The following is a 13,559-nucleotide window of genomic DNA, read 5'->3' on the forward strand; positions in this document are numbered from 1 at the left end:
ATTGGCATCCCAGACGAAGTCATCGTAGGTGGGACCTGCAAAGGTACCTGGTGATGAAGTGCTTTGAGGCAGTTCCTTGATGAAGAAGTGATTTTCGCATGGTTGGAGAAGAGATGGGCGTCCATTCTCAAGTGTACTGGTAAGCATGCTGTAGACAGTTGTTGGTTTGTGTACACCTCCCAAACAGACTTCTCCTACAATGACCCATCCTAGGTCAAGTCTCTGGGCGTATGGAGCGTTGTGAGGTCCATTAATCTGCTGTCTAACCTTGTGGACCTGTAGGATATCCCTCCCGAGGAGTAATACTATCTGAGCTTCAGGATCAAGGTTCGGGATCAGGTGTCTTATACGCTTCAGGTGAGGCTGATGCGCTGCTACTTCTGGCGTGGGTATCTCGGACCTGTTGTCAGGAATCTGGTTACATTCCAGTATAGTTGGTAAAGGCAGACGCACTTGACCATCGCTGGACTCAACTATGTAGCCGCTTGCCCTTCTTCCGGCTGTTTCCACAGTACCAGCACAAGTTCTTAGAGAGTAGGGGGCACCGGGTCCTTTGATGTCGAAGCTATCAAAGAAGGCAGACTTCGCTAACGACCTGTTGCTTTGATCGTCTAGAATTGCATACACTTTGATGGCTTTGCTTCGGTCGTCTGCTGGGTAAACCTTCACTAGGGAGATTTTAGAGCAGGATCTGCCTCCTCTGAGGTCTCTGCAAACCTCTGTACATTTAGAAGTAACTGCCAAAGTGTCAGTATTTGTGTCCTTCAGCTCCCCGCTTTGCTCTTGGGTTTTGGATGAAGCCCACGATGGTGGCCCAGGGTGTAGAGCTGTGTTATGGTTTGAGCTGTCACATTCGGCACACTTTGCACTAACCTCACAGTCCCTGGCGAAGTGCGAAGTTGACGAGCAGCATTTAAAACAGATGTTGTTCTCCTTGAGGAAGGTCTTGCGGTCTTCCACTGACTTTTCTCTGAAGGTTCTGCACTTAAGTAGAGAATGAGGCTTCCTGTGTAAGGGACACTGTCTGGTCGGGTCCTTGGGTTTGTCTCCTCCTTGATAGGAGCTGAACTCTTTATGGACTGCACCTGTGGAAGAAACGTTAGTTTTGTGGACCTCCACCGTTGCCCTACGAGGTTTACTGAGTGAGGTGGTGGCACATGACATCATGAAATCAAAGCTAGGATCATTTCTGATTTTTGCTTGTTCAGAGACAAAATCTACAAACACATTAAATGGAGGAAATGGTACATTGTAAGTCTGTTTATACCGAGAACCATACATGACCCACTTCTCTTGCAAGTTGTATGGGAGCTTCTGAACTATGGGATTCACACCTCTAGCAGTGTCAAGAAATGTCAATCCCACCAGATCCCCTTCTGCCTTTGCTACACTCAGTTCCATTAATAAGTCACTTAACTCTCTAAGCTTTGAATAGCCTTTGTTCACTATTTTAGGAAAGTCCTCAATTCTCTTAAATAAGGCGCTTTCTATGACCTCTGCTGCGCCATAAACCTCATTAAGTCTCTCCCAGACCCTTTTTAGACCAATGTCTGGATAATTTACATTGATGTCTCTAATCCTTCTAGCGTGTTCGGCGGACTCACTTCCCAGCCATTTTACCAGGAGATCCAGTTCTTCACTACAAGACAGACCTAAGTCTCTGATGGCATTTTGGAAGGAAGCTCGCCAAGCTCTATAGTTCTCAGCACGGTCGCTGAACTTTACAAGTCCCTTGTTGACCAGCTCACGTCGAGCAAGGAACCTGGCAAAGTCCATTGTGGCTTGATTGGCGCTGGAACCGGCTGGTGGTGTGTTGTCAGAGTGAATGTGTGGTGCATTGGCCATACCTGTTGGAAGTCTCTGGTTTAATCCTGTCTGTGTAATACCGTTCTGAAGCAAAGGGCATCTCTCTTAGCAGGGGCGGATTTCTGATTCTCTGTTCTGGAGAGAAGTTGTTGTAGGCAGTTTCACTCTGATGTGTATTCTCTAGTCTGCTGCAAGGAGACCGATAGTCGACTTTCTGATGATCCAAATAAGCAGGTAGGCTTGGCTTGTCAACAAACCGCTTTGTATTAAGCTGTGGATCTGGGTCGTCGTCCGACTTGGAATGTTGATAGACATATTGTAAGGTACGCTGTTCTGGATCTTGGTATTCAACTTCTGGATGGACATTGCTGCGATGACTCTTGGTTTCCTGAAGTTCCGTGGCTTCTAGATACTCTGCTTCCGCTATGGCAGCTGCTGTCTCTTTATCTGCGGCCAGTTTTTCTAGAGTGGCTTCAAGTTGCGCTTTCTCCCTATTCAGAGAAGCTTCAAGTTGCGCTTTCTCTAGCTTTATCTGCACCTCTTGTTCTATGAAGCTGGCTTTTGCCTTTGCTGCTTCTGCTTTGGCGCGGGCAATGGCGGCAGCTTCTCTGATCGATGTCCTATTAGAGCCACTTATCTGAGACCTTGTCTTAATGGAAGATGCTCGACTAATAGACATGTTGCGACTGTTAGGAGACTGCTGCGATATCCGTAAGTAGGCTCTGCGTGGATAATGGCGGGCTCCGTATAGTCAGATATTCGGTGCGACTGTTAGAAGACTGTTGCGATATCCGTATGCAGGCTCCACGTGGATAATGGCGGCTCCGTCAGTCTGATCTTCAGAGCTTGTTCTCAGCAGTCATCTCACTGCTGTCTTTGGCAATTATTCACTGAGCTTGTTCTCAGCAGTCGTTTCACTATACTGTCCTCATACACGTTAGCACGGTGTGTAATCTGACATGTAGCTAAACCTTTTTGTCCTCTGAGAGAAAAGAGACTGTTCCGCTTTAAGGTTCTCTTTATTGCTCGTAGACTGACAGGAAAGGTGAAACTACAGAATAAAACAGTAGTATTTTAGAACATAAATACCATGGTATATGGCATAAAACACAGATTAACCTGCTATACATTCAGTATATGATATAATACAATGATAGTAATGAGCTATCAATACAAGAAACATAATACAATGCAGTAAATGACACATAGATAGTGGTCTTACCGACTATGCTCAAAAACAGGCTGAATAACAGATGATGTGACAGGAAAACCAGTGAGAGAGCATGGTTGCTGAGACATAAGATGGTGGCTGTTTGCTGTACCAGCACAAGACTAGCAAGAACCAGGAACTACCCACAATGCACTGGGACTCCCATAATGCATAGAGAAAAACAGGCTGGGTGAAATACCTAAACTCATCAATAGATGGTGCTGTTACGACACAATGTAATGCAAATGAATTACAACAGTTAAAATGCCATGTCAACTGATAAAGAGACAGAAACAACTGGAACTGAATCTGGGGACAGAACAGTCTCCCTTTGGGGATTGAATGTGTTGTTAGTGTTTGTCCATTCCCTGTTGTTATCCTAGGTGTCAGGGGTGAGGACTAGTGCTCCCACTGCCCTATTCACTACCTAGGGCTTCTTTCAGGGTAAGCCAGGGACGGGGCACGTGATCGGCATACGGGTCAGCAGCCTGTATAGGGACGTCAGGGCAGCCAGGTGCCAGTGCTAGGTGAGTTAGGGGTCACCATGCCTCCCTCTCCCTAGTAAGAGGGTACCCTCCTTTCCTCCTCTCTGTGCCGCACGTCTGTTACTTGCCATATCAGACGTGATAGTGTTTTGGGAAAAGAAAGCGCAAGTCCAACCACAATATGTGTGCTCATTGCCAACAACCAATGCCTGAGGACTGTAATCAATCTCTGTGCTCTGCTTGTATGCCTGCTGAAAAAGATATCTCAAACTCCTGATTTAAGAAACAACTCTCTGAAACCTTTGCTGAAATGAAAGCTGCATTTTCTGCTACTAAATCTAAAAAGAAAAGGAATCTTATTTCCCCTGTCCCAGAGGATTCTTCAGATAGGGAAGTGCTTACTCTTTCTTCTGATGATGATGTATCCATGGAAGATATGTATTTGTTAAACAAAGATATAAAATTCCAACATTGATTAAAGGATTGGGATAAACCTGAAAAGAGGGTAGAGCCGGGAGCTAGATATAAATCTACTTATAAATTAAATCCAGAAGCAACTAGGGAATGGGAGTCACCACCAAAGGTGGATTTAGCGGTTGCTAGGCTTTCTGAAAAGACCATCTTCCCTGCAGAAGAATCCTCCCTTCTAAAAGATCGGATAACATTTTGAAAAAGGTTTATTCAATGTCTTCTATGGTAGCCAAGTCAGTGCTTTCATCTACCCAGTAGCAAGGGCATTGAGATTGTGGCTGTCTCAACTGACACAGGACATTGAAGGAGTTTCCAGAGAGCAAATCCTTCAAAATATACCATGAAATCGGCGGATGTTTTTTTTTTTTTATGTGATGCCACTCTAGATACTGTACAATTCTCCTCCAGATCCCTAGCCCTATCCAATGCTGCTAGAAGAGCCTTATGGATTAAAGAATGGAATGAGGATGTCCCTTCCAAATATCATTTTTGTTCTCTTCCGTTTTAGCCCTCATCATTATTTGGTACTCAATTAGAACCCATTTTGAAATCCTTGACCGAAAATAAAGGTGTTTCTTTTCTTCGTTCTTCACGTAAGATCTACTCTAGACCTCAGAGATCTCAAACTTCTGTAACATCACTAACAGAGAAACTTTCGTGCCTTCGGTTCTCAAAGACAAAGGAAAGATAAGACTACTAAATTTGTCCCCAAAAATAAACCTTTTGATAAAGAATCAAACTTATGATGCCATGCAAGACATGTATCCTGTGGCTGGAAGGTTGAGACACTATGCCACAACATCCTCAGATGCCCTGGTGTGTTCAACTATTAAAATAATATAACAAAAACAAAGACAGGTGCACACTGCGGTCTTACTAACCCTCGTACTGGTATAAAATTGAGAGATTAGCCAACATATCCTGCTTGGAGGACATGTCTGAGCCCGAGCGTTCAACTATTATCCACGGGTATTCTCTAGAATTCAAGAAAACTCCAAGAGAACATTTCTTGCTAAACACAAGCAAATCTCTGGGGGGTTTTCTCCAGCTTTTACAAGAATTCATAGCAAAACATGCTTTAGAAGAAGTTCCTGCGGAAGAACGAGGTCAGGGAGTATATTCCCCTATTTTTGTGGTTCCAAAGGCGGAGGGCACTCGGTGGTTAGTAATAAACCTCATATATCTAAACAATTTTTTTTTTCCTCAAGAATTTTTTTTAAATGGAGACAATATAGTCAGTCACCAATGTCATTCAACAAGACGACTTTCTAGGGACTATAAATCTCAAGGATGCATATTTACATGTTCCAATTCTTTAAGCTCACAGAAAGTATCTGAGAATAGCTATTCCATTCCATGGTCGAATTCTTCATCTGCAATTTACCTGCCTCCCCTTCGGAATAACTTCCGTACCCAGAGTCTTCACGAAGATAGCAGTGTTTCTCTTAGCAGCTCTCAGACTTCAAGCAGTATTTGTTATACCTTACCTGGATGACTGGCTAATAAGAGCATCTTAAGAAATACTGGTCTCTCATCTAGATTTTACTCTACAAATGTTAAGGAGACATGAATTCATCATAAACAAAGAAAAGTCCAATCAGATTCCATCCAGATGGAAAAATATCTTGGGTTTGTGATAAATACAGGGAGTGCAGAATTATTAGGCAAGTTGTATTTTTGAGGATTAATTTTATTATTGAACAACAACCATGTTCTCAATGAACCCAAAAAACTCATTAATATCAAAGCTGAATATTTTTGAAGGTAGTTTTTAGTTTGTTTTTAGTTTTAGCTATTTTAGGGGGATATCTGTGTGTGCAGGTGACTATTACTGTGCATAATTATTAGGCAACTTAACAAAAAACAAATATATACCCATTTCAATTATTTATTTTTACCAGTGAAACCAATATAACATCTCAACATTCACAAATATACATTTCTGACATTCAAAAACAAATCAGTGACCAATATAGCCACCTTTCTTTGCAAGGACACTCAAAAGCCTGCCATCCATGGATTCTGTCAGTGTTTTGATCTGTTCACCATCAACATTGCGTGCAGCAGCAACCACAGCCTCCCAGACACTGTTCAGAGAGGTGTACTGTTTTCCCTCCTTGTAAATCTCACATTTGATGATGGACCACAGGTTCTCAATGGGGTTCAGATCAGGTTAACAAGGAGGCCATGTCATTAGATTTTCTTCTTTTATACCCTTTCTTGCCAGCCACGTTGTGGAGTACTTGGACGCGTGTGATGGAGCATTGTCCTGCATGAAAATCATGTTTTTCTTGAAGGATGCAGACTTCTTCCTGTACCACTGCTTGAAGAAGGTGTCTTCCAGAAACTGGCAGTAAGACTGGGAGTTGAGCTTGACTCCATCCTCAACCCGAAAAGGCCCCACAAGCTCATCTTTGATGATACCAGCCCAAACCAGTACTCCACCTCCACCTTGCTGGCGTCTGAGTCGGACTGGAGCTCTCTGCCCTTTACCAATCCAGCCACGGGCCCATCCATCTGGCCCATCAAGACTCACTCTCCTTTCATCAGTCCATAAAACCTTAGAAAAATCAGTCTTGAGATATTTCTTGGCCCAGTCTTGACGTTTCAGCTTGTGTGTCTTGTTCAGTGGTGGTCGTCTTTCAGCCTTTCTTACCTTGGCCATGTCTCTGAGTATTGCACACCTTGTGCTTTTGGGCACTCCAGTGATGTTGCAGCTCTGAAATATGGCCAAACTGGTGGCAAGTGGCATCTTGGCAGCTGCACGCTTGACTTTTCTCAGTTCATGGGCAGTTATTTTGCGCCTTGGTTTTTCCACACGCTTCTTGCGACCCTGTTGACTATTTTGAATGAAACGCTTGATTGTTCGATGCTCACGCTTCAGAAGCTTTGCAATTTTAAGAGTGCTGCATCCCTCTGCAAGATATCTCACTATTTTTGACTTTTCTGAGCCTGTCAAGACCTTCTTTTGACCCATTTTGCCAAAGGAAAGGACATTGCCTAATAATTATGCACACCTGATATAGGGTGTTGATGTCATTAGACCACACCCCTTCTCATTACAGAGATGCACATCACCTAATATGCTTAATTGGTAGTAGGCTTTCGAGCCTATACAGCTTGGAGTAAGACAACATGCATAAAGAGGATGATGTGGTCAAAATACTAATTTGCCTAATAATTCTGCACTCCCTGTATACTGTCCTCGCTGGCTGTGGCCCCAGGATACAGTCACACAGGCCCCTGTATACAGAGGATATATGTATATATACAGCCCTCGCTGAATGTGGCCCCAGGATACATTCACACCGGCCCCTGTATACAGAGGATATATATATATATATATATATATATACAGCCCTCGCTGGCTGTGGCCCCCAGGATACATTCACACCGGCCCCTGTATACAGAGGATATATATATATATATACAGCCCTCGCTGGCTGTGGCCCCCAGGATACAGTCACACCGGCCCCTGTATACAGAGGATATATATATATTCAGCCCTCGCTGGCTGTGGCCCCCAGGATACATTCACACCGGCCCCTGTATACAGAGGATATATATATATATATACAGCCCTCGCTGGCTGTGGCCCCAGGATACATTCACACCGGCCCCTGTATACAGAGGATATATATATATTCAGCCCTCGCTCGCTGTGGCCCCCAGGATACATTCACACCGGCCCCTGTATACAGAGGATATATATATATATATATATACAGCCCTCGCTGGCTGTGGCCCCAGGATACATTCACACCGGCCCCTGTATACATAGGATATATACAGTACAGACCAAAAGTTTGGACACACCTTCTCATTCAAAGAGTTTTCTTTATTTTCATGACTATGAAAATTGTAGATTCACACTGAAGGCATCAAAACTATGAATTGCTTTGATTACTGCTTTGCACACTCTTGGCATTCTCTTGATGAGCTTCAAGAGGTAGTCACCTGAAATGGTTTTCACTTCACAGGTGTGCCCTGTTAGGTGTAATAAGTGGGATTTCTTGCCTTATAAATGGGGTTGGGACCATCAGTTGCGTTGTGGAGAAGTCAGGTGGATACACAGCTGATAGTCCTACTGAATAGACTGTTAGAATTTGTATTATGGCAAGAAAAAAGCAGGTAAGTAAAGAAAAACGAGTGGCCATCATTACTTTAAGAAATGAAGGTCAGTCAGTCCGAAAAATTGGGAAAACTTTGAAAGTGTCCCCAAGTGCAGTCACAAAGACCATCAAGCGCTACAAAGAAACTGGCTCACATGCGGACCGCCCCAGGAAAGGAAGACCAAGAGTCACCTCTGCTGCGGAGGATAAGTTCATCCGAGTCACCAGCCTCAGAAATCGCAGGTTAACAGCAGCTCAGATTAGAGACCAGGTCAATGCCACACAGAGTCCTAGCAGCAGACACGTCTCTAGAACAACTGTTAAGAGGAGACTGTGTGAATCAGGCCTTCATGGTAGAATATCTGCTAGGAAACCACTGCTAAGGACAGGCAACAAGCAGAAGAGACTTGTTTGGGCTAAAGAACACAAGGAATGGACATTAGACCAGTGGAAATCTGTGCTTTGGTCTGACTAGTCCAAATTTGAGATCTTTGGTTCCAACCACCGTGTCTTTGTGCGACGCAGAAAAGGTGAAAGGATGGACTCTACATGCCTGGTTCCACCGTGAAGCATGGAGGAGGAGGTGTGATGGTGTGGGGGGGGGGGGGGGGGGGCTTTGCTGGTGACACTGTTGGGGATTTATTTATTTATTTATTTATTTTTTAAATATAATCTTTATTAACTTTTATCACTTTTCATATCACAATCAAAAGCAAGGTACAGAATCATGAAGAATGGACAAAGGTAGGCAGAAAGATACAATAAAGTTATCTCATGTCGCAAGATTCTTCATATAAATCAAGTTCGCCTCTAGCATGGCCTGATATATAATGACCTCACAATCAAAATTCTGACCTTTGTAATTTTTTCGCCTAGCTCCCCCTTGAAGATAACCCCCGAACCCTCCCCACCTCCCCCCCCCCCCCCCCAAACTTTTCTCCTTCAGTATACCGGGTTCCAGCCAAATTTATACCTTAATCGGACAGCAGCCTCCCTAAAGTCCCCGCCACTTTTCGTTTCAGATACCACTCTGAAGATAAGAATGGCGTCATTAAGCTCTTCAATTCCACGTCTGAGTACACTATTAACATAAAGTCCTCCCATCGTTTGAAAAACTGGCCGATGCGCACTCCTCTAACCGAGTTCGCCTCAACCCTTTCCATATCAAAGCATTTTTTAACATGCTCTAGTATTTCGTTCATTGAAGGTACTTGCGGTTTAAGCCAGCTGTTTAGTAGACATCTTTTGGCCGCCAGAATGATAATGTGAACGATTGGTCGTACTTGCCTATTCTCTGGGAATGTATGAAACAAAATACATTCGGGAGTACCGGGGATGGCGACCCCAAGATGTCTCTTAATTTGCTGTCTCACTAGACTCCAGAATGTAGACGAGGCCGGGCACGACCAAATCCCATGTAGCATGTTAGACCCTTGTAGGAGACATTTAGGGCAGCACGTCAATCTATCCTGTTTTACCGACAGAGGGGAGAAGCGAAAGCCATATATTGCCTTATGAATAAGGCGAAACTGCGTTTCCCTCCATCCCTCATTAATAACTGTCTTTCTGATCTTCTCCCAACCCGTCAGTATTACCCTTTGTATGTCGCTTTCCGGGAAGTCCCTCTTCCAGGATGAAAAGAGAGTCTCCGCAGTGGGTTTATGTCTGGTTTCACTGATTCCCTGATACAGTTCTGATAGTGATTTCTTATTCCTTCCCTGTCCTAGTAAATTGTCAAAGCCGCTCGCAGAGAACAGTGGTCTAGGGTCGTGGATCCTAGTGTATAAAAAGCTTTTGACTTGGAGAAAAGCAAAAACATGTTGCGGATGCCCTAAAAGAAACTTCTCTTTTAAGTCTGAGTAAGTATAGAACCGCTGTTCCTGCACATGCCACAAATCTAATGCCTTTCTGATGCCAGCAGCCTTCCAGGCGTTAAAGTGTTTAAGTTGTACACCCGCTGGGAATTCTGGATGACCCCACAGAGGCATATATTTAGATAGGGAGAAGGGCAGTTTGAAGATTTTACGAACTTCCTTCCAAGTCGCAATGGTGTCCTTTATTATTAGGCTTGTTTTTATCAAAGGGGGTTGGTCTGAGTACTTTGTATGCAAAAGGGCCTTCAGGCACCAAGGCTTTACAAGTTGGGATTCTAGCGATCTATTAGTGTAGAAATTGGTGTCAAACAACCAGTCAATGCAATGTCGCGTGAGACTCGCCAGATTATACAACCGTAAATTAGGGAACGCCATACCTCCCTTAATCTTGGGCAACTGCAATTTTGATAATGCTATTCTGGGTCTCTTCCTTGCCCACAGAAAGCTATTAAAAGCTCGCTCCAGTAGTTTGACGTCCTTATGCTTAAGCAGGATTGGGACTGTCTGCATGGGGTAAAGAAGTTTTGGGATGATAATCATTTTCAGTAGTTGGCACCTCCCTCCCAGGGACAGGGGAAAACTCATCCATCTCTCTATGTCTGAAAGAATCCTTTTAAAGAGTGGAGGATAATTTAAGTGATAAAGGGACTCTGGTTGTTTACCTATATGGATTCCTAAATATTTAATAGACGTCGGGGCTATTTGAATGGGGACACCCAGCTGCTGGGGACTTCTTTTGCAGCGCTTGTTTCCTAAAAAGAGGATTTCACTGTTGGGGATTTATTCAAAATTGAAGGCATACTGAACCAGCATGGCTACCACAGCATCTTGCAGCGGCATGCTATTCCATCCGGTTTGCGTTTAGTTGGACCATCATTTATTTTTCAACAGGACAATGACCCCAAACACACCTCCAGGCTGTGTAAGGGCTATTTGACCATGAAGGAGAGTGATGGGGTGCTGCGCCAGATGGCCTGGCCTCCACAGTCACCGGACCTGAACCCAATCGAGATGGTTTGGGGTGAGCTGGACCGCAGCGTGAAGGCAAAAGGGCCAACAAGTGCTAAGCATCTCTGGGAACTCCTTCAAGACTGTTGGAAGACCATTTCAGGTGACTACCTCTGGAAGCTCATCAAGAGAATGCCAAGAGTGTGCAAAGCAGTAATCAAAGCAAAAGGTGGCTACTGTGAAGAACCTAGAATATGACATATTTTCAGTTGTTTCACACTTTTTTGTTATGTATATAATTCCACATGTGATAATTCATAGTTTTGATGCCTTCAGTGTGAATCTACAATTGTCATAGTCATGAAAATAAAGAAAACTCTCTGAATGAGAAGGTGCGTCCAACCTTTTGGTCTGTACTGTGTATATATATCCTCTGTATACAGGGGCCGGTGTAAATGTATCCTGGGGGCCACAGCCAGCGAGGGCTGTATACAGGTCCTTCTCAAAAAATTAGCATATTGTGATAAAGTTCATTATTTTCTGTAATGTGCTGATAAACATTAGACTTTCATATATTTTAGATTCATTACACACAACTGAAGTAGTTCAAGCCTTTTATTGTTGTAATATTGATGATTTTGGCCACAGCTCATGAAAACCCCAAATTCCTATCTCAAAAAATTTGCATATTTCATCCGACCAATAAAATAAAAGTGTTTTTAATACAAAAAAAGTCAACCTTAAAATAATTATGTTCAGTTCTGCCCTCAATACTTGGTCGGGAATCCTTTTGCAGAAATGACTGCTTCAATGCGGCGTGGCATGGAGGCAATCAGCCTGTGGCACTGCTGAGGTGTTATGGAGGCCCAGGAGGCTTCAATGCGGCGTGGCATGGAGGCAATCAGCCTGTGGCACTGCTGAGGTGTTATGGAGGCCCAGGAGGCTTCAATGCGGCGTGGCATGGAGGCAATCAGCCTGTGGCACTGCTGAGGTGTTATGGAGGCCCAGGATGCTTCAATGCGGCGTGGCATGGAGGCAATCAGCCTGTGGCACTGCTGAGGTGTTATGGAGGCCCAGGAGGCTTCAATGCGGCGTGGCATGGAGGCAATCAGCCTGTGGCACTGCTGAGGTGTTATGGAGGCCCAGGAGGCTTCAATGCGGCGTGGCATGGAGGCAATCAGCCTGTGGCACTGCTGAGGTGTTATGGAGGCCCAGGAGGCTTCAATGCGGCGTGGCATGGAGGCAATCAGCCTGTGGCACTGCTGAGGTGTTATGGAGGCCCAGGAGGCTTCAATGCGGCGTGGCATGGAGGCAATCAGCCTGTGGCACTGCTGAGGTGTTATGGAGGCCCAGGATGCTTCAATGCGGCGTGGCATGGAGGCAATCAGCCTGTGGCACTGCCGAGGTGTTATGGAGGCCCAGGATGCTTCAATGCGGCGTGGCATGGAGGCAATCAGCCTGTGGCACTGCTGAGGTGTTATGGAGGCCCAGGAGGCTTCGATAGCGGCCTTAAGCTCATCCAGAGTGTTGGGTCTTGTGTCTCTCAACTTTCTCCACAATCTTCCTCAGGGTCCGGTCACCTCTTCTCGTTGTGCAGCGTTTTCTGCCACACTTTTTCCTTCCCACAGACTTCCCACTGAGGGGCCTTGATACAGCGCTCTGGGAACAGCCTATTCCTTCAGACATGTCTTTCTGTGTCTTACCCTCTTGCTTGAGGGGTCAATGATGGCCTTCTGGACAGCAGTCAGGTCGGCAGTCTGACCCATGATTGCGGTTTGGAGTAATGAACCAGGCTGGGAGTTTTTAAAAGGAATCTTTTGCAGGTGTTTAGAGTTAATTAGTTGATTCAGATGATTAGGTTAATAGCTCGTTTAGAGAACCTTTTCATGATAAGCTAATTTTTTGAGATAGGAATTTTGGGTTTTCATGAGCTGTAGCCAAAATCATCAATATTAAAACAATAAAAGGCTTGAACTCCTTCAGTTGTGTGTAATGAATCTAAAATATATGAAAGTCTAATGTTTATCAGCACATTACAGAGAATAATGAACTTTATCACAATATGCTAATTTTTTGAGAAGGACCTGTATATATATATATATGTCCTCTGTATACAGGGGCCGGTGTGACTGTATCCTGGGGCCACAGTCAGCGAGGGCTGTATATATATATATATATATATATATATCCTCTGTATACAGGGGCCGGTGTGAATGTATCCTGGGGGCCACAGCCAGCGAGGGCTGTATATATATATATCCTCTGTATACAGGGGCCGGTGTGAATGTATCCTGGGGCCACAGCCAGCGAGGGCTGTATATATATATATCCTCTGTATACAGGGGCCGGTGTGACTGTATCCTGGGGCCACAGTCAGCGAGGGCTGTATATATATATATATATATATATATCCTCTGTATACAGGGGCCGGTGTGAATGTATCCTGGGGGCCACAGCCAGCGAGGGCTGTATATATATATATCCTCTGTATACAGGGGCCGGTGTGAATGTATCCTGGGGCCACAGCCAGCGAGGGCTGTATATATATATATCCTCTGTATACAGGGGCCGGTGTGACTGTATCCTGGGGCCACAGTCAGCGAGGGCTGTATATATATATATATATATATATATCCTCTGTATACAGGGGCCG

General features: G+C 44.5%; 1 protein-coding gene across 1 annotated transcript in view; it reads left to right on the plus strand.

Moving 5' to 3' along the window:
- Positions 1-13,559, plus strand: part of LOC122935205 (zinc finger protein 585A-like) — a 53,773-nt gene that overhangs the window by 18,545 nt on the left and 21,669 nt on the right. The window lies entirely within an intron of this gene.

The sequence above is a fragment of the Bufo gargarizans genome, chromosome 4 (assembly GCF_014858855.1).
Source record: "Bufo gargarizans isolate SCDJY-AF-19 chromosome 4, ASM1485885v1, whole genome shotgun sequence".
Classification (NCBI taxonomy): Eukaryota; Metazoa; Chordata; class Amphibia; order Anura; family Bufonidae; genus Bufo; species Bufo gargarizans.